A 21,112-nucleotide genomic window follows, 5' to 3' on the forward strand; every position below is an offset into this window, starting at 1 on the left:
ATTTATCCTAGAGAAGCTGTACAGTCATCAATGGTATCTGTTCTTTGGAGAACAGTTACTATCTTCATATATATATAGTTAAAGGCTATCCAGCCATTGACCTTCGTCTGTTGAGTGCCCACAGGTTGCCCGAACTCTTGTGGGAATCATCACCTTAGTGTGCGCGAGTAATGAGTGCACGGGCAAATATCTATTAGGAGCATTACGTATGTAAATTGTGGACAGTTGGGAATGTGGGTCTCATGGGAAGCGTTCAAGCGATAAGTCCCTGCAGTCGCACTATCCATCTGTGTCCTCGGTGGCTCAGGGGGATAGAGCGTCTGTCTTGTAAGCAGGAGATTCCGGGTTCGAGTCCCGGTCGGGGTACACATTTTCAGCTGTCCCCATCGAGGTATATCAACAACGCCTTTCGCCAGCTGAGGGTTTCAATTAAATATTATTTATTCTAGAGAAGCTGCATGGTCATCAATGGTATGTTCTTTCGAGAACAGTTACTGTCTTCATATACAGGGTGGTCCATTGATCGTGGCCGGGCCAAATATCTCACGAAATAAGCGTCAAACGAAAAAACTACAAAGAACGAAACTTGTCTAGCTTGAAGGGGGAAACCAGATGACGCTATGGTTGGCCCACTAGATGGCGCTGCCTTAGGTCAAACGGATATCAGCTGCGTTTTTTTAAAATAGGAACCCCCATTTTTTATTTCATATTCGTGTAGTACGTAAAGAAATATGAATGTTTTAGTTGGACCACTTTTTACGCTTTGTGATACATGGCGCTGTAATAGTCACAAACATATGGCTCACAATTTTAGACGAACAGTTGGTAACAGGTAGGTTTTTTAAATTAAAATACAGAGCGTAGGTACGTTTGAACATTTTATTTCGGTTGTTCCAATGTGTTACACGTACCTTTGTGAACTTATCATTTCTGAGAACGCATGCTGTTACAGCGTGATAACCTGTAAATACCACATTAATGCAATAAATGATCAAAACGATGTCCGTCAACCTCAATGCATTTGGCAATACGTGTAACGACGTTCCTCTCAACAGCGAGTAGTTCGGCTTCCGTAATGTTTTTCACATGCACTGAACAATGCGCTGACGCATGTTGTCAGGTGTTGTCGGTGGATCACGATAGCAAATAGCCTTGAACTTTCCCCACAGAAAGAAATCCGGGGACGTCAGATGCGGTGAACGTGCGGGCCATGGTATGGTGCTTCGACAACCAGTCCACCTGTCACGAAATATGCTATTCAATACCGCTTCAACCGGACGCGAGCTATGTGCCGGACATCCATCATGTTGGAAGTACATCGCCATTCTGTCATGCAGTGAAACATCTTGTAGTAACATCGGTAGAACATGACGTAGGAAATCAGCATACACTCCACCATTTAGATTGCCAACGATAAAGGGAGGGAGGGGGGGGGGGCAATTATCCTTCCTCCCATAATTCCGCACCATACATTAACCCGCCGAGGCCGCTGATGTTCCACTTGTCGCAGCCATGGTGGATTTTCCGTTGCCCAATAGTGCATATTATGCCGGTTTACGTTACCGCTGTTGGTGAATGACGCTACGTCGCTAAACAGAACGCGTGCAAAGAATCTGTCATCGCCCCGTAATTTCTCTTGTGCCCAGTAGCAGGACTGTACACGACGTTCAGAGTCGTCGCCATGCAATTCCTGGTGCATAGAAATATGGTACAGGTGCAATCGATGTTGATGTAGCATTCTCAACACCGACGTTTTTGAGATTCCCGATTCTCGCGCATTTTGTCTGCTACTGATGTGCGGATTAGCCGCAACAGCAGCTAAAACACCTACTTGGGCACCATCATTTGTTGCAGGTCGTGGTTAACGTTTCACATGTGGCTGAACACTTCCTGTTTCCTTAAATAACGTAACTATCCGGCGAACGGTCCGGACACTTGGATAATATCGTTCAGGATACCGAGCAGCATAGGTAGCACACGACGGTTGGGCATTTTGATCACAATAGCCATACATCAACACGATATCGACCTTTTCCGCAATTCGTAAAAGGTCTATTTTAACACGGGTAATGTATCACGAAGCAAATACTGTCCGCACTGGCGGAATGTTTCGTGATACCACGTACTTATACGTTTGTGACTATTACAGCGCCATCTATCAAAAAGAGAAAAAAGTGGTCCAACTAAAACATTCATATTTCTTTACGTACTACACGAATAGGTAATAAAAAATGGGGGTTCCTATTTTTAAAAAAACGCAGTTGACATCCGTTTGACCTATGGCAGCGCCATCTAGTGGGCCAACCATAGCGCCATCTGGTTTCCCCCTTCAAGCTAGACGAGTTTCGTTCTTTGTAGTTTTTTCGTTTGAAGCTTGTTTCGTAAGATATTTGGCCTGGTCACTAGCAATGGAACACCCTGTATAATTGGTTCATCTCAATGGGCGATGAATCCAAAATCTTCAGTGTTGATGCACGTTTACCTCGGACATCCAGAGGGAATCTGGATGGCATTAAGAGAGAAAGTGAGTAGGGGGAGACGGCCGGAGTGGCGGAGCGGTTCTAGGCGCTACAAAAATGGTTCAAATGGCTCTGAACACTATGGGAATTAACTGCTGTGGTCATCAGTCCCCTAGAACTTAGAACTACTTAAACCTAACTAACCTAAGGACATCACACACATCCATGCCCGAGTCTAGGCGCTACAGTCTGGAGCCGCGACACCGCTACGGTCGCAGGTTCGAATCCTGCCTTGGGCATGGATGTGTGTGATGTCCATAAGTTAGTTGGGTTTAAGTAGTTCTAAGTTCTAGGGGACTGACGACATCAGAAGTTAAGTCCCATAGTGCTCAGAGCCATTTGAACCATTTGAGTAGGGGGAGCGTCCCGAGACAGTCCGCGTATTTGTGATGAGCACTATGTCTGGGTGGTGCAGTGCTGAAGTATCTGTCTCGTAAACAGGAGACCACAGGTTCGAGTCCTAGTCAAGCACACATTTTCACTCGTCGCCGCTGATTCCGTATAAAGTCCTGATGCAGCTGATATCATTCGTTGCTTTCCTTACCTTTGTTCCCCCTACCCCTTCACTTTACAAAATAAGTAGTCATAAAGTTCTGACTCGTCAGTGTAGAAAGAGTGTGGAAGTGTAATCTGTTCCTGAATCCGTCGACTATGCATTACAGTGCGTGAAGCAGACGGCAGCAACAGCACACCACGTACGGCCGACTGTGCGGGCGGGCGGGAAAGCTGGCGGAGATGAGGCAGTGGGTGAATGAGCGACGAGAGGAGCAGAGGTTCCCGGCAGGCCGTGCGAAAGAGGCCGCGCTGCGGCAGTGCGCGGGGTTACGTCAGCAGCATCACCGTTACGTGGCCTGCCTGCCCGCCGGCGAGGAGCAGGAGGGGTACAAAGGCGCCGCTGATAAATGTTGCGACTCCGGTTTCCGGGCGCTGCCTCAGCCGCAACCTCGGCGCACCTGCGGGACCCGCCGCCGCTTATCAGACGGCCCCTCCGACCGTCCCCACCGTATTCTGCGCGTTCGCACAATCGTTCGCCGGAGCCGTGGGTGTCCTCGTCTGCGCGTCTCGAAAAGTGGACCGCCGAGCCGGCGGAATCGTCTGGCTGACCGCCCCAAACAGGTTTCTGTTATTTCCTTAGCGAGCAGCAGACTCCGCCCAGATCGCCGGCCTGGCTGATATCGCATCGCGCGGTGGAACGCACGTGGTCGTTCACCCGTAACTGTACACGCGCCGGGCGTTACTCAATGTGTCGCGGCATTTACATGCGCGGCCGCCCCGACAGGTGGCTGAGTGCGAGCGCGGGCATTTCCTGCTGCAGCCTGCAGTCACACGCCTTCTGACCCTTCACCTGGCCCTCCTCCCTCCCTGCAGTGGTGCCATAAACTGCTGGCACACCTACCATCTACATCTACATCTACATACATACTCTGCAATCCGCCATACGGTGCGTGGCGGATGGTACCTCGTACCACAACTAGCATCTCCTCTCTCTGTTCCACTCCCAAACAGAACGAGGGAAAAATGACTGCCTATATGCCTCTGTACGAGCCCTAATCTCTCTTATCTTCTCTTTGTGGTCTTTCCGCGAAATGTAAGTTGGCAGCAGTAAAATTGTACTGCAGTCAGCCTCAAATGGTGATTCTCTAAATTTCCTCATTAGCGATTCACGAAAAGAACTCCTCTTTTCCCCCAGAGACTCCCACCCGAGTTCCTGAAGCATTTCCGTAACACTCGCGTGATGATCAAACCTACCAGTAACAAATCTAGCAGCCCGCCTATGAATTGCTTCTATGTCCTCCCTCAATCCGACCTGATAGGGATCCCAAACGCTCGAGCAGCACTCAAGAATAGGTCGTATTAATGTTTTATAAGCGGTCTCCATTACAGATGAACCACATCGTCCCAAAATTCTACCAATGAACCGAAGACGATTATCCGCCTTCCCTACAATTGCCATTACATGCTTGTCCCACTTCATATAGCTCTGCAATGTTACGCCCAAATATTTAATCGACGTGACTGTGTCAAGCGCTACACTACTAATGGAGCATTCAAACGTTACAGGATTCTTTTTCCTATTCATCTGCCAGCCGCGGTGGTCTCGCGGCTCTAGGCGCTCAGTCCGGAACCGCGCGACTGCTACGGTCGCTGGTTCGAATCCTGCCTTGGGCATGGATGTGTGTGATGTCCTTAGGTTAGTTAGGTTTAAGTAGTTCTAAGTTTTAGGGGACTGATGACCACAGATGTTAAGTCCCATAGTGCTCAGAGCCATTTGAACCATTTTGAACCTATTCATCTGCATTAATTTATATTTATCTATATTTAGAGTTAGCTGCCATTCTTTACACCAATCACAAATCCTGTCCAAGTCATCTTGTATCCTCCTACAGTCACTCAACGACGACACCTTCCCGTACATCACAGCATCATCAGCAAACAGCCGCACATTGCTATCAACCCTATCCAAAAGATCATTTATGTAGATAGAAAACAACAGCGGACCTACCACACTTCCCTGGGGCACTCCAGAAGATACCCTCACCTCCGATGAACAATCACCATCGAGGACAACGTACTGGGTTCTATTACTTAAGAAGTCTTCGAGCCACTCACATACTTGGAAACCAATCCCATATGATCGTAACTTAGTTAGGAGTCTGCAGTGGGGCACCGAGTCAAGGAATATGGCATCCGCCTGATACCCTTCATCGATGGTTCGCAAGATATCATGTGAAAAAACATGCACATTACAGAAAGGTAAAAATTGATGCCAACACACTGTTATATTTACGTAAATGTACAGTAGTAAACATAACATTCTTCCACCATAATTGGTTTCTTACAAAAAATTAGTTTACAGCCGTGTACCGTAAGTCTCTAGAGGAACGGAAGGTTCCAAATAATTGTAAAAGAGCACAGGTAGTTCCAGTTTTCAAGAAGGGTCGTCGAGCAGATGCACAAAACTACAGGCCTATATCTCGGACATCGATCTGTTGTAGAATTTTAGAACATGTTTTTTGCTGGCGTATCTTGTAATTTCTGGAAACCCAGAATCTACTCTGTAGGAATCAACATGGATTCCGGAAACAGCGATCGTGTGAGACCCAACTCGCTTTATTTGTTCATGAGACCCAGAAAATTTTAGATACAGGCTCCCAGGTAGATGCCATTTTCCTTGCCTTCCGGAAGGCGTTAGATACAGTTCCGCACTGTCACCTGATAAACAAAGTAAGAGCCTAAGGAATATCAGACCAGCTGTGTGGCTGGATTGAAGAGTTTTTAGCAAACAGAACACAGCATGTTGTTCTCAATGGAGGGACATCTACAGACGTTAAAGTAAGCTCTGGCGTGCCAAAAAATGGTTCAAATGGCTCTGAGCACTATGGGACTTAACATCTGTGGTCATCAGTCCCCTAGAACTTAGAACTACTTAAACCTAACTAACCTAAGGACATCACACACATCCATGCCCGAGGCAGGATTCGAACCTGCGACCGTAGCAGTCGCGCGGTTCCGGACTGAGCGCCTGAACCGCTAGACCACCGCGGCCGGCTCTGGCGTGCCACAGGGGAGTGTTATGGGACCATTGCTCTTCACAATATATATAAATGACCTAGTAGATAGTGTCGGAAGTTCCATGCGGCTTTTCGCGGATGATGCTGTAGTATACAGAGAAGTTGCAGCATTAGAAAATTGCAGCGAAATGCAGGAAGGTCTGCAGCGGATAGGCACTTGCTGCAGGGAGTGGCAACTGACCCTTAACATAGACAATTGTAATGTACTGGGAATACATAGAAAGAAGGATTCTTTATTGTATAATTGTATGATAGCGGAACAAACACTGGTAGCAGTTACTTCTGTAAAATATCTGGGAGTATCCGTACGGAACGATTTGAAGTGGAATGATCATCTAAAATTAATTGTTGGTAACGCGGGTACCAGGTTGAGATTCATTGGGAGAGTACTTAGAAAATGTAGTCCATCAACAAAGGAGGTGGCATACAAAATACTCGTTCGACCTACACTTGAGTATTGCTCATCAGTGTGGGATCCATACCAGGTCGGGTTGACAGAGGAGACAGAGAAGATCCAAAGAAGAGCAGCGCATTTCGTCACAGGGGTATTTGGTAAGCGTGATTGCGTTACGGAGATGTTTAGCAAACTCAAGTGGCAGACTCTACAAGAGAGGCGCTCTGCATCACGGTGTAGCTTGTTCGCCAGGTTTCGAGAGGGTGCGTTTCTGGATGAGGTATCGAATATATTGCTTTCCCCTACTTATACCTCCCGAGGAGATCACGAATGTAAAATGAGTCGTTCTTCCCGCGAACCATACGCGACTGGAACAGGAAATGGAGGTAATGACAGTGGCACGTAAAGTGCCCTCCGCCACACACCGTTGGGTGGCTTGCCGAGTATAAATGTAGATGTAGATGAAATCAGTTGCTCTCCACATCAAAAAATTATTGTCACATCTGTTCAAAAATGCAATTAAAGTTTCTCTAATTCACGTAACTCAATTTCAGTAATCTGTGTGCATTCCGTTGGCGTTTATGACATCTTGTACACGTCTTGGCATGGACTGAACTAGGTTGCGAGTAATATCTGGTGAGATCTTCGACTATTACTCCAACAACAACGTCAGCATCTCCCGCTTCCCTGTAGAACGACGTTTTCGAACTTTTGTATCCAAATGTGGCCAAAGGTGCTCTGTCGGGTCAATATCAGGGCTCTGTGGTAGAGTGAAAACCATTCTTGGAGCATTATATAATACCCACTCCCGAGTTCTCAGAGGCGTATGTTCTGGATCGTTGTCTCGTTGAAAGTAAAAGACTCCATCAAGATTCAGTTTCTGTGCACTGCTACGTAAATGACCCCTCAACACATCGATAAATTTACTATGATCTATGACACCTTCAATAACTGCCGAATCACCGGCACAAGAAGCTGCCATGCATCGCCAAACCACTATGCTTCCTCCCCCATTTTTACTGTAGGTTGGACATGCTGTGATTTGAGCTCTGTATTAGGTTTTTCGCCACACTTCCCCCTTTTCATCAGATCCAAACAATTTAAAGTTCGATTCCTCAGAAAATAGCACAGTATTCCAAAATTCAATCTATTTATTGACATAATCTTCGGGGAATTGCAAGTGTTTCTTAGGTTAACTTCCGAAATAAATGGCTTCTTTTTGGGAGATCTGCCATGAACATCAGCTGCCTTAAAACAGTCATAATAGTTTGAGCACTAACCTCAGTGGTTGACGTTGGCTGAATTTCCGATACAAACGACCCTGCACTTTCAAAGGGTTCTTTTGTGCAAGACGAACTACCCTTCGATGCTCCCTATATCTTAGAACTCTTGGATCTGCCTTTGTTGTCTGTAGTACCAGAATATTTAAATTTCTTGAGGACTGCTCAGACTGCTGTATAATCAACAGAAAGTTCTTTATGTAGCCTACTAATTTCACGGTACCTTTTAGCCTGCTAATGCAATAAAACAGCCTTGTTGCGGAACGACACGGAATGCTCCCTCCCCTTCGGACTCATCGTAAAAGGTGAATGCCCCTCACGCTGGCCGTCAGGCAAGCGACTGAACTGTTCGTCAATTCTGACTGCACAACTCTGGTACGCGCGGCGCCGTTTGTCGAGCACAGTAACAGGCGTCGTACAGCAGGGGAAAACCTTCATTTAATGGATTATGTGTGTTTCTGTTGTGTTGGTAAACTACACTCCTGGAAATGGAAAAAAGAACACATTGACACCGGTGTGTCAGACCCACCATACTTGCTCCGGACACTGCGAGAGGGCTGTACAAGCAATGATCACACGCACGGCACAGCGGACACACCAGGAACCGCGGTGTTGGCCGTCGAATGGCGCTAGCTGCGCAGCATTTGTGCACCGCCGCCGTCAGTGTCAGCCAGTTTGCTGTGGCATACGGAGCTCCATCGCAGTCTTTAACACTGGTAGCATGCCGCGACAGCGTGGACGTGAACCGTATGTGCAGTTGACGGACTTTGAGCGAGGGCGTATAGTGGGCATGCGGGAGGCCGGGTGGACGTACCGCCGAATTGCTCAACACGTGGGGCGTGAGGTCTCCACAGTACATCGATGTTGTCGCCAGTGGTCGGCGGAAGGTGCACGTGCCCGTCGACCTGGGACCGGACCGCAGCGACGCACGGATGCACGCCAAGACCGTAGGATCCTACGCAGTGCCGTAGGGGACCGCACCGCCACTTCCCAGCAAATTAGGGACACTGTTGCTCCTGGGGTATCGGCGAGGACCATTCGCAACCGTCTCCATGAAGCTGGGCTACGGTCCCGCACACCGTTAGGCCGTCTTCCGCTCACGCCCCAACATCGTGCAGCCCGCCTCCAGTGGTGTCGCGACAGGCGTGAATGGAGGGACGAATGGAGACGTGTCGTCTTCAGCGATGAGAGTCGCTTCTGCCTTGGTGCCAATGATGGTCGTATGCGTGTTTGGCGCCGTGCAGGTGAGCGCCACAATCAGGACTGCATACGACCGAGGCACACAGGGCCAACACCCAGCATCATGGTGTGGGGAGCGATCTCCTACACTGGCCGTACACCACTGGTGATCGTCGAGGGGACACTGAATAGTGCACGGTAAATCCAAACCGTCATCGAATCCATCGTTCTACCATTCCTAGACCGGCAAGGGAACTTGCTGTTCCAACAGGACAATGCACGTCCGCGTGTATCCCGTGCCACCCAACGTGCTCTAGAAAGTGTAAGTCAACTACCCTGGCCAGCAAGATCTCCGGATCTGTCCCCCATTGAGCATGTTTGGGACTGGATGAAGCGTCGTCTCACGCGGTCTGCACGTCCAGCACGAACGCTGGTCCAACTGAGGCGCCAGGTGGAAATGGCATGGCAAGCCGTTCCACAGGACTACATCCAGCATCTCTACGATCGTCTCCATGGGAGAATAGCAGCCTGCATTGCTGCGAAAGGTGGATATACACTGTACTAGTGCCGACATTGTGCATGCTCTGTTGCCTGTGTCTATGTGCCTGTGGTTCTGTCAGTGTGATCATGTGATGTATCTGACCCCAGGAATGTGTCAATAAAGTTTCCCCTTCCTGGGACAATGAATTCACGGTGTTCTTATTTCAATTTCCAGGAGTGTATTTTACTACACAAATTATTTCCTTTCTTGAGGAAATTCTCCTAGTATTTATACATATTGTATTAGATGCGAAAATGTGTGTGTATTTTTTGGTACCACTGCACTCACTTGCACAGCCTGCTCGCTGTTTTTCCACTTCCAACACAAGCTAGTAGAGAACGCGACCAGGTTCATGACGCATTCCTTGACATCCGAAAGGCGTCCCATACAGTTTCGCAATGGAGGTTGTGACACTTGTACGGAGTACCACTTGTACAGGGACGGATTTTGTTGACGTTTCTATTGAGCCCAGGACACTTCAGGTAGTGGACCGCAGAACAGGGTGTCCCAGAAGTAGGGTAAACCGGCTTGTCCGTCGCTACGTGCAACGTACTACTGAGAAAGGTCACTTCCTGCAATAAGAACCCTGTCCGCACACCTGTTCATTGACGGACGGCTGTGCTGCGTGATTTCCTCTCAGAGTTCAGTACTGCAGTTCATCTCTAATAGCAAGGAGTATTTTGTGTTCTACGTTCTGTGAAGTTGAAGTTCACCGAGACCACTAATGGGAAGCCTTCATTGATTTACAACGGACATCAGTATGTAGTGCAGTATATTGGCAGAGTAAATATAACTTACTGGTATTGTGTTAATGTTACAAAGATTGGACGTGTGGGAAGATTTTCCACTGAAAGTAATAAAGTTTTAGGCGAACTTAGCCACGTCTGTTTGCAAATGAATCAGCAAATGAAATGCGAAAACATTTTGTAAGCACAAAAAACCGTGCAAAAGAAACAGATACTACAATTTCATTAATTTACGTAGAAAAAGTTGGATTTCAATCGAGGCTAAGACTTCGTTACCATCACGTAAAGTGTGAAACAGTAGCTGAATCGCCCCAGGAGAAAATACGTGGTGCCTACCCAAGCTACCGGTTTTAGCGCAATACATTTTCAAAAAATAATTTATTGATGAATGATGCACTAGATTTTTATTAACAAATGGCAACAAAGGACCAGATGAGAAAATATGTGACTGGCAGCGAAAAAGGTAAATTGTATTTATCAAGCAGTGAATCATCCTTGTGGATGGAACGTTCAAGAGTTCGAACAAATAGTTTGAACGTTATTTAAATTTCGCTCCGATCTTACAAGCTCATGCGAGAAACACATTACATTTTAAACTCAAAACCATGTTCCTTAGATAGTATCCTGCGTTTCTCATGATGGACTTCGAAACTGCTGTTGTCCCATCAGCTAGAAGCTTGTTTCCCGAAACAGAGATTATGGTTTGCAAGTTTCATTTTAATCAATGTTGTGGACATTAGTTCAATGTTGCGCCCTCATTTCTGCCTACACGGAAACGAGGAAATACAGTGTTACATAAGAAAGTGTTCAGCGCTATCTTCTCCTGGAAATGTTGGATGATGGTTCGTTGTCTGTTCAGGACAGCAGTCTGAAAGCTAAATACTTTTTGACCAGCATATGCCTAGACATAAGAGGAATTACCACCACATCAAAAAAAAAAAAAAAAAAAAAATGTTCAAATGTGTGTGAAATCTAGAGTCCCGCGCAGGTTCTTCTAGAACCTTCTGCAGTATTTCTCTTTTCAGAAAGAGCCTAGAGGCAAAGACCACCAGCGCCTTTCCAGCCCCACTGCGCGGTTTAGCGGCCCAAACTATCTAACAAAGGCTAGGTATTGGTCAGTTGCAGCCCCTCCATAAAGAACAGACCCTGGACAATCCGGGAGAAGCTGCGAAATTTTTTCGTGAGACGCACTCGGACAACGCAACCGGTGATTAAACACATTTCTGATGGAACTTGGTGTCAGATATTAACTCGGGCTGAGGTTTTGTAAGTTAGGTCGTGTTCACATTTGGTGGTAGGTGCACGCTGAGATGTAGGGAGTGATTTTACCTTTGCCTGCGAAGTTTATTTCTTGTGGAACTGCCGGCCGTTTGGCCGAGCTGTTCTAGGCGCTTCAGTCCGGAACCGTGCGGCTGCTACGGTCGCAGGTTCGAATCCTGCCTCGGGCATGGATGTGTGTAATGTTCTTAGTTAGGTTAAAGTAGTTCTAAGTCTAGGGGACTGATGACCTCATAAGTTAAGTCCCATAGTTCTTGGAGCCATCTGAACCAGTTTAATGTTGTGGAACTTAAAATCATGAATTCGATTTGTTATGTGGCCTTGTAGTAAGTCGCGTGGTCGGTACGAAACTGGTGGATAATTTTGCACTAGTTCCCTTCTGCGATCCTGAGATACAGCTAGGTGGTCGTAGCAGAAATTCCGTTTGCTCTAAATGCAATGCTGAGCGATTTTTCTTTTGCCATTGTGTCGGACGCCATGTGGGCACTGGCCGTTCCAACTTTTGACTGTAACCTCCCTAGCCGGAAGGATCTCAGGCCCCCGTGTCTATCTAACCACAGTAGTAATGGTATGAAATGAATAACTCACGGCTATCCGGAATTTACGGTAGTTGGGCCGATGGGCTGTCCCCTATTCTTAATTTGTCTCGCCCTAGAATATCCACGTGAGTGCATGATCACAGATTCATTCTAAGATAGATCATTTTTCCAGACGTATGAAGAGGCTATTCATGCTGAATTTCCATAATAAATAAACGTGATCCATCCCTCCTTTTTGTGTACGTAAGAGCCTAAAGTAAAATTGGGTTTTCTATGTCTTTGCCTACGTTCAATTAGTTGCCAAACTGTGTAATAAACGATCAGCTTTCTGAACACAGGCACCTTATCATTTAAGACTGTTTCGTTTCCTTTCCCTCAGAGAGAGTTAGAGTAATTATCCCAGAAGCTATTAAAGATAATGCACTGTGAACGAAAGTAAAGTGTTCGTCGCTTCATGGTCGTGCCCGGTATCCGTTGCGTCGTCGTTTTTGTTCCTTTGGGTTAGCGGGATGTTGTCTGATTGTCTTACCTTCCAGAAAGCGTTCCTGTTCAGCTTCCGTAAGATAGCTAGCTATGGCCGTTCCATGTGTCAGCGCTGAAATAAATGATATGTGTTACACTGAAAAAAGTGCTACTTAAACATGAAAACATTTTAGGTTACAATTAATAACAAACAAAACGACACAGTTGCAGCTCTAGACGCGTGCAATCCCTCACATACACGAACAAATGCAGCAAAACGTTTTCATCGACTTTGCGGATGAATTTAAACATATAAATATGCTACGTCGTGTACATAAACGCCAATTTTATGTCCTTTCACATGGCCTGTTTCGACTGCTTCGTTTATCTTTACAGCGTATAGTTACGTAATACAATTTCTGTTAGATTTGCGTAACAATTTTTTAAGAGTAACTTATTTCAAATTATTCTCCGGGAGGTCATAATAATGCTCTCAACAACAATTACCTACGTGGGGAGGATGAAAAATGGAATCGAAGTCTTACGTCCTGTTGATATCAAGATAATAAGGCACAGGAGAGCATTAAGTATAATTACGGCTTTCTGTCGTCGATATTATGAAATTCTAATTCATTCAGAAGGAAGCTACCGCAATATCATATGGGAGGAAGCCAGCACGAATCACGATGGATACTAACATTTGAAAGGTATTCCTGATGCTCTCAAAAGCAATTCCCATCATGCTTCTGCAAATCTGCCTTCGGGCAATGCATTTTTCAATCGTTGTCGGACAGGAGTTATTGCTCCACTTCCATTTACTTTGGCGTCGATGGAAAATTATCTACGGAACAGACAAATCTGACAGGCCAATTTACAACTTATGTATGGCTTTTAAGGAACCCAGGCCACACACGCAGTTTTAAAATTCGTTTAGCGATGTATCTACCCATAACTCCCTAGTACGGAAACATGATAGCTGGGGCACCAAAACCAGCAGCATGTAGTGTTTCTTTTTAATTTTCTGTTAATTTTGCCGTACTGTACTATCAGTGACTGTGTTGCATTACATTCCGAGTTGTTATTCCAGTAAAATTATTTGCTCCCTACCAACCCACCAGCAAGAAGGACCCACATTTCGTCAATCTTCGTGACTCTGTAAGACCTCTGTTCACCCACATGGATTTATTGCTAGTGAGCGTAGAGGGTGCGACCGTCGAGATGGTTATTGTCAATGATAACTTACCGCCAGTTGGGTTCGAAAAGAGTGCTGAATGAGAAATAAGCAGCCACGCGGGATCTTCTTATTATCATTCTCCTCCTTCGCCTTTCCCGTTTCTCTACGAGGTCGGCATTGTTTTGTGTGTTGAAGCAGTGCTAGTGACAGCCGGATGCTCTCCCTGACGCCACCACTCCGCCCGCGACAGAATCTGTCTCCGTCTAGAGTAAATATCATACTCGATTGTGAGCACGTTTCCTAAATGTTTAGGTAGTTGGTAGACTGTGTAAGGTGGGACGTGGATGACAGGCCGGTATTTATCTAGTTGAATGTGGGAAACCGCCTAAAAACCGCATAGAGGCGGTTAAAAAACAAAAAAGATCACATGGACCTGTAACAGGAAATGCGTTCCAAGGGAAGGAGGCCCACTTGAAGGCGGAGAAAACAGATCTTTGACGGTGTACATTTCAGTGATTGAGAGAATACATGAGAATACACCAGGCAAGTGGGAAGGTTTTGTCTTTACTAGTAGTGTTTTAGCTCGACGCTCAAGAGCCGGCCTCCAATAATCACCACCCACACACTTAGGCTGAAACGGTGCTTATGGCTCACTGCCACCAAACCTTAGGGATTCTCCGTAGACCAAAGGTGTTACGAAGGTTGACCATACCATCCCTCGTAAAGGGTGAATGATAAAAATCGCAGCACAGTCGAGTTCTGTGCGACGGACGAGTGACAGAACCGTCGCCGCGGAGGCAAGTACCAGGCAAGTAAGGTCTGCTCACGTCGTAAGAGACATAGTTAGTGGCAGTTGTTGAGAACGTCCCACATGGTCGTCTATTTTATCCCATACTGGCGTGCCACTTACCTGGTGGTGGTACCAGGGTCACATTCTACAGCGTTTAACACCTCTCATGTCCATCTGCAAGTGGTCGTACCTCCCTAGCAACGCATTTCCGGCCGTGTGTTAGTACGGCTTCTTTCGATCCTTAGACCCTCAGGGACCGTTCCCTGCGGTTTTTCGCCAATTATTGAAAACACTTTGTACATGATACTACAAGTTAACTGGTGCAGTATCCGCTAAACAAGGACTGCCCTCTGTGGGCATCTGTAACCGTGCTACTACGAGTACAAGTCATTTTTAAATTCGACTGTAAGTTACTTTCTAATGTAACGTAAGAGGGCTGGTATTTGTAAATTTGTGTATTTACATAATCCGTGCTTGTGTAAATATAAGTTGATGACTGCATGAGTCACTACTTAAAAACCAAATTTAAAAAAAGGATTTTATTTTACGCAGTTTAATTTAATTACAAAATGTTGAATTAGTTATGCGAGTATGTTCCCCTATCTTTTCGGTTTAATAGCCTTATTTTTATCATTGTAGTTCCTAATTCTCAATATATTGTTCATAGACGAATAGACTTGACGACACGACTAAATGGTAGCGAAACCAGTCGTGTATGATGACGTAATAAAGGAACTATTAACAGGTAAAACGATTACCAAGGTTTTTTGGAAGATTTTAATTGTTCGAAATTGTTTTTACTTCTTTCTCTTTGGTAGATCTGCTGCGTTTTCTAGGCGTTCTGCCAAAAAATCGCTGTCATTGATTTGCTTTACCCACAACATTATCTATGTGCTCGTTCCTATTTAAGTTGAATTTATAACCTTTAGACTTGTGTGATTTATCGCGTAACCGAAAATTAGCGAATTCCTTTTGGCTGCTCAGATTGTCTACCAAATCGTTTTTGTGTTTATGTAGATCAGCAACAACAGAGGGCCTATAACACTTTCTCGGGGAATGTCTTATCAGTGGACGATGATTAAACTCATCTTTTTCTGAATAGTATTGTAAACATTGCCATAACTCTCTCGACCAGCTGGGCGCAGATGCCTCTGACCCCTGCATCTGCTGAGAAGGGCATTAACTACGCCATTCACCGTCAGTGAAGCACCTCCCGCCGTAAGGGGCGTTGCCGACGCTGCTGGCAAGAGCAGCAGACGTCGCTGCAGCCATACTTCTCGCTTAGACCTCGAAACCGTACCGAGTGCGGCGCCGTCTCTGAAGCGCGTCCATCACGTCCGTGGCGTGGCGTGGCAGCCACGCGCGCGCCCTCCCCGCGCCGCTGGTCACGTTCTGCAGCAACGCCTGGAGCACGTCGCCGGCGTTTCCCTACGTGCGGTTTGAGATGCGTTTAACATTGCCTCTGTGTGCTAGCTGACGAGTGTTCGATACCTCAATGGTAATGCTTTCGCCAACAGGCAGTTATTTCATTTTGTTGATGGTGTTGAGACAGCAATCACCCACAAATTTATTTTAAGTTCCTTCATTCAAATGGTACTGTTAACGGTTTCGAATCATTAAAATTCATCATCAGACGGCTTTCATGCTTTCATTACAACATGTGCTGCTTTTTTTACCGTTTAGTTATCGCGAAATGTCGGTTTGGATTACTTGTCTCCATAGTTTTCGTCCAGCAGGCAACGTTTGTAGTTTTCGCCGCATTCACATCATTGCACACATAAACTTGCATAACTGAGCGCTTCAGATTTGTCACTAAATACATTTCCATATATTTCTATCGTTGCACACGTAAATTTGTATCACTGAGCACTTCAGCTTAGTCACAGAACAGACTTCTAACATGCACCGCATGTTTTGATAGATGTTAGAAGTCTGTTCTGTGGCTAAACTGACGTGCTCAATGATACAAATTTACGTGTGCAACGATAGAAATATATGGAAATGTATTCAGTCACAAATCTGAAGCGCTCAGTTATGCAAGTTTATGTGTGCAATGATGTGAATGCGGCGAAAACTACAAACGTTGCCTGCTGGACGAAAACTATGGAAACAAGTACTCCAAACCGACATTTCACGATAACTAATCGGTAAAAACAGCAGCACATGTTGTAATGAAAGCATGAAAACCGTCTAATGACGAATCGTAATGTTTGGAAACAGGCGGAAGAAGCTGCAGTTCTAACTATTGCCTGCCCCATAATTATCCGTGGCTCTGGAGACGACTCGGGGTTCTCATCCAGCAGCAGCAGCATCAGCGGATGCTCAGCAATGTCGTCGGCTACAGTCTTCGTCGTCCGCACAGCTACAACATCGTAAGACTGTTAGGTGAAAAATTATAAACTTACTTAGGCATTACCCAGCGGCATTTCTTTCACAAAGAATGACTAACTTGAATAATAACCTGCAATAGTTAAAACTCGTAGGGTACCTGTGTTGTCGTTGTCCTCAGACAGTATTACTCTTTCCTTTCCACTCAATCAGCGGGTGTCGTAAGAATATGAAAACTGATTAACTATTTACTGCCAGTTTTGTTTGTTTGCTAATGACCAGTTTCAGTCTAAATTTTCTGCCTCAGTAACTGTTCAATCTTGTATTGCATAATAATTCTGAATATTAATTTCATTCACTTAAATTAACGTAAAATTTGACTGGCAAAGCTAATAATATACAGAACAAATTAAGAGTGCGCAATTTCATTTATTCTGTATTTAGCTTAGGGAGTGACTTCTGCTGACTTGGTATATATTTTATTGTTGTTATTTTAAAAGTTAAATCAGTTGTTCAATTGCTTAAAGTAAATTCAATTCAGTCTTCCAATAATCTAAAGCAAATTCCTTGCCCTTTTCTAAATTTTGTATTATGTTACACTGATGTTACTGAAAGTAATTTTTTTTTTACATAACAGTTTCAGTTACACTTATTTAACCAGTAACTCCATTTAATTTTACTTTAAAAATTTAGTATTTCAGAATACGTTACTGCAAATTCAGTTTGTGATCCTTTATTATCTCGAGAACTGTTGTGCTGTGGGAAAGCGTGACAACCGGCTGCTGCCACGCCAGAGATTATTGCTTAAATTTCTTTGCCATTACCTTTCTTAAGATTGTGGAGATTCATTGCCCTAGCAGGCTAGCGACCGTTTAATTATTCCCTTTTTACCTAATCAGTGTTGTCTTTGTATTATCAGTAATTTTTGTAGTAAATACGAGTATTACGTGCTACACTTTTCCTCTGTGTGCAGTTCGTCAGGGATTGCACTATATTCCATCCATTTCAAAATTATTATCAGTATTTAGCTTAAGTTTAGAATAGATTCTTCCTTCAGAAGAGTCTGTAGTACACTTTCCTCCACCTAACCGATGTTATTTTGCTTCGGTAACGTTAGCCTTACGCACTGTAACAATTCATTAGGCAAATGCGATCACGGTCAATTATATCGCAATCCAGTAGGCCGATTAGAAAGGAGAAGGTTACACGCTGAAATAAAGGGGACACGCACAGTCAATGTAATTGGTTAGTTTTGAGAGACAGAAACTTAATATTTTCACCATATCAATAGAAAGAAAGTACATATTAAGAGAAAACCTTTTCGGACGCCTCGTATATCCACATCATAGTTGCATTCCTCGCGATAATAATTTGTTGGCGCCCTATGGCGCTTTGACCGCTCGTGTAGCAGGTATCCGCCTTATTTTTAACTGTGAGATTATGCAGTCAGGAATATTCATTTGCAAGGCAGCACGTTAAACTACTAAATAGTGTTTATTTCCTTATGAGAGTAGTTCACAAATTTGTAACTAAAACAAATCATGACCAGTTATGTAACACAAGTGCCTTGTCTATAGATCCAAAATACTAACGAGGTCAAAAGACGTTTCAGGGCCAAGCATGTACTCTGAAACGTGAAATTATCTGGTCCACGTTGTTGGAAAAAAATACTGAGTTTACTTGACCATTAGGAATGCGGAGCTGCTGGAACCGACAGCTGCTCACTAGGGCAGCTGCTCGCTAGACCACACAGCTGCGCCGACTCGGTGATCTACATCGGTCTCCGCAGATGGTGAAGGAAAAAGCAGGGACCAGTGGACTGGAGGATGACGTCGGTTGGGGAGTCACAGCGGCGGACGAAGTCGCGTTCCGCCCGAGAAGACGGCCACGCGGAGGGACCAAAAAGAAGCGGCCCGAAGAAACTATCTCGGTCGTTCTGTGGCGTTCTTGGGGTTGGCGGCAACGGAGATGACAGCGCACAAAAAGGGTTGCTGAGTGGAGTTTTGGGTGCTGCTCTGCAAACCCGCGAAGATGCTCTGCTCGTACCTCTTTATTCTTTTGATGGAACATCTACCATAAAATAATGGAATGGAATGACTAGCACATGCCTTTAGCGCCAGGAATAAACACTCTTGTTTATACGACATTACCAATATGTTTCCACTGGTTGCTCTACATTCCTTCCACAGGTTAAACGTAACAATGGGTAGATTATCAATGTCGTTTGGGGTGGCAACGTTGTTAGAACACTTGCAATGAAACAAGGGCGGTGCAGTGTTGCTTTTCGGCCTCTTTGCTTGTGTTCGATTAAGAGAGCCTGGGAGCTGACCAATCAATATGAAGATTGCACAAGACGTTGTGCAATTTTGAACAAAGTGAAAGTCGTAAAATGTTGTTCACTATCAGAAAATACTGTAAACGTGTTCCCTATAAGGGCCGGCCGGTGTGGCCGAGCGGTTCTAGGCGCTTCAGTCTGGAGCCACGCGACCGCTGCGGTCGCAGGTTCGAATCCTGCCTCGGGCATGTATGTGTGTGATGTCCTTATGTTAGTTAGGTTTAAGTAGTTCTAAGTTCTAGGGGACTGATGACCTCAGCTGTTAAGTCCCATAGTGCTCAGAGCCATTTGAACCATTTGTTCCCTATAATATTCTGGAATAACAAACAATTACATTTATATGAGGAGTGTTCAAAAGAAATGATACGAAACAACAGTGTGGATATAATTAAAGTTGTTATCCACGATAATCACCAGAGGACCGATAACAGTTCTCCCACCGTTTCACGAGCCGAAGCCCATTGTGAAGTTTCTTTTTAGTGGCCCAAATACATGTGAGTCGTAGTGCGAATGTACCGGTAGATGCTCAATCTCATAGCACTTGAACTTGGCCATTACAGTTTTTGTGACCTTGGAGACGTTATCATGAAGCAAAATCACTGCCTCCGTGAGCAGCCCAGGTCGTTTTCTCTTGATGCACTTGCGTAGGCTACGGAGTGTCTCACGGAACACGTCACTGTTAATGATTTTCCCGTGCTGGAGGAATTCGATGAATATCGGACCTCGGAAGTCGAAAAAGACGATGAGCATAGCCTTGCCTGTTGAATTTCTTAGGGGGAGGTGCTTCCGTTTTCAAGATTTCTCATTACGTTATCCCAAAGCGGAATACGAAGATTTCAAGTGGTTCAGTTGTTACGCCGTTTCGTACCTTTTCCTTTGACCACTTCTTACAAATGTTCGTCGTATTTAGAAATAATAAAGCGCTCGATATAGAGACTGAAAACTTGAAATTCCATAGCGATCTCCAGAGTTAAAACAGAGAATGACAACATGCTCTGCTCTGCTAAGATAGTTTCCTTTGTCCCGAAAATTTGACACATTACTACATCTTTGTATAATAATTACAAATTAAACAATGTAATGTAAGTCCAGAAAAACAATTGCGGCGAACAGAAAATGTATAGTACGTAACATTCAAAAAATTTCCTTTCAGAAAGCCCATATGGACTTAACGATAGTGTATTGTTTGCAGCTTAGGATACTCTGTTAGTATGGAATATCTTGAAAGGAACATTGAGCACATTCTATCGGAAGTTGAGTGATTCAAATAAATATGCACGTGACAAATGTGACTTTTCGGAGACAGCTACAATTTGTTTGAGGATAGAGTTTTACGACAGTAATCGAAATGTTTGTAGGTAATACAACAATATTTCCCGTACGGAACTTAGCCTTTTCTTTATTTAAATATGCTATTGGTGCACCTTTAGTGCCAGTAACCCAGCAACGACGCTCGGTAACACACATTTATCATAATAAGTGGTGTTTTCTGTGGAACCCATGCTAACCTCATGTAGATGGGCACTATACAGAGTAGAGTGTAGAACAGTGGTCGTGAAGCATTTTTCTTTTAAGAGCCAATATTGACACCTCGGGCCGCTAAAGAAAGTGGGAGAGGGGTGAGAGGGAGGAAAGTACCACTCAGAAAAGAGAAATTTCACTAAACCATGGTTACTGGTACAATCTGAATATTTTGAGGTATCACACCACACATTTTTAAGTGGAAGAAAGTAATATACTGCAACTACATGAATTTTTCTGAAGGCTTACATAGCGTCTAGTTTTCCGTACCTAACCGGATACTGTGGCCAGTACTATCGCAACAGGATCCCATGTTTGTTTTTCTGACTTCCGGGCGCATTTTTCTAGGTGTCCTTACATCCGAGTATCTTAAACAATAACAAGTGGCTGCAGGAGACCGTTTTCAATCAGACTTTCGTATTATGACAAATATAATATGCTAGAGACTGTTTTA

The 21,112-nt window shown here is 44.8% G+C and overlaps 1 protein-coding gene and 1 non-coding gene across 3 annotated transcripts in view; one reads left to right on the forward strand and one right to left on the reverse strand.

The window, feature by feature from the left end:
* The window catches only part of LOC126469658 (leucine zipper putative tumor suppressor 2), a 1,134,623-nt gene that overhangs the window by 425,429 nt on the left and 688,082 nt on the right, over positions 1–21,112 (reverse strand). The gene's annotated exons all lie outside the window — the stretch shown is intronic.
* Trnat-ugu (transfer RNA threonine (anticodon UGU)) lies at positions 293–366 on the forward strand. The gene has a single exon. It is a non-coding gene; the product is annotated as a tRNA-Thr (tRNA).

The sequence above is a fragment of the Schistocerca serialis genome, chromosome 1, assembly GCF_023864345.2.
Source record: "Schistocerca serialis cubense isolate TAMUIC-IGC-003099 chromosome 1, iqSchSeri2.2, whole genome shotgun sequence".
NCBI lineage: Eukaryota > Metazoa > Arthropoda > Insecta > Orthoptera > Acrididae > Schistocerca > Schistocerca serialis.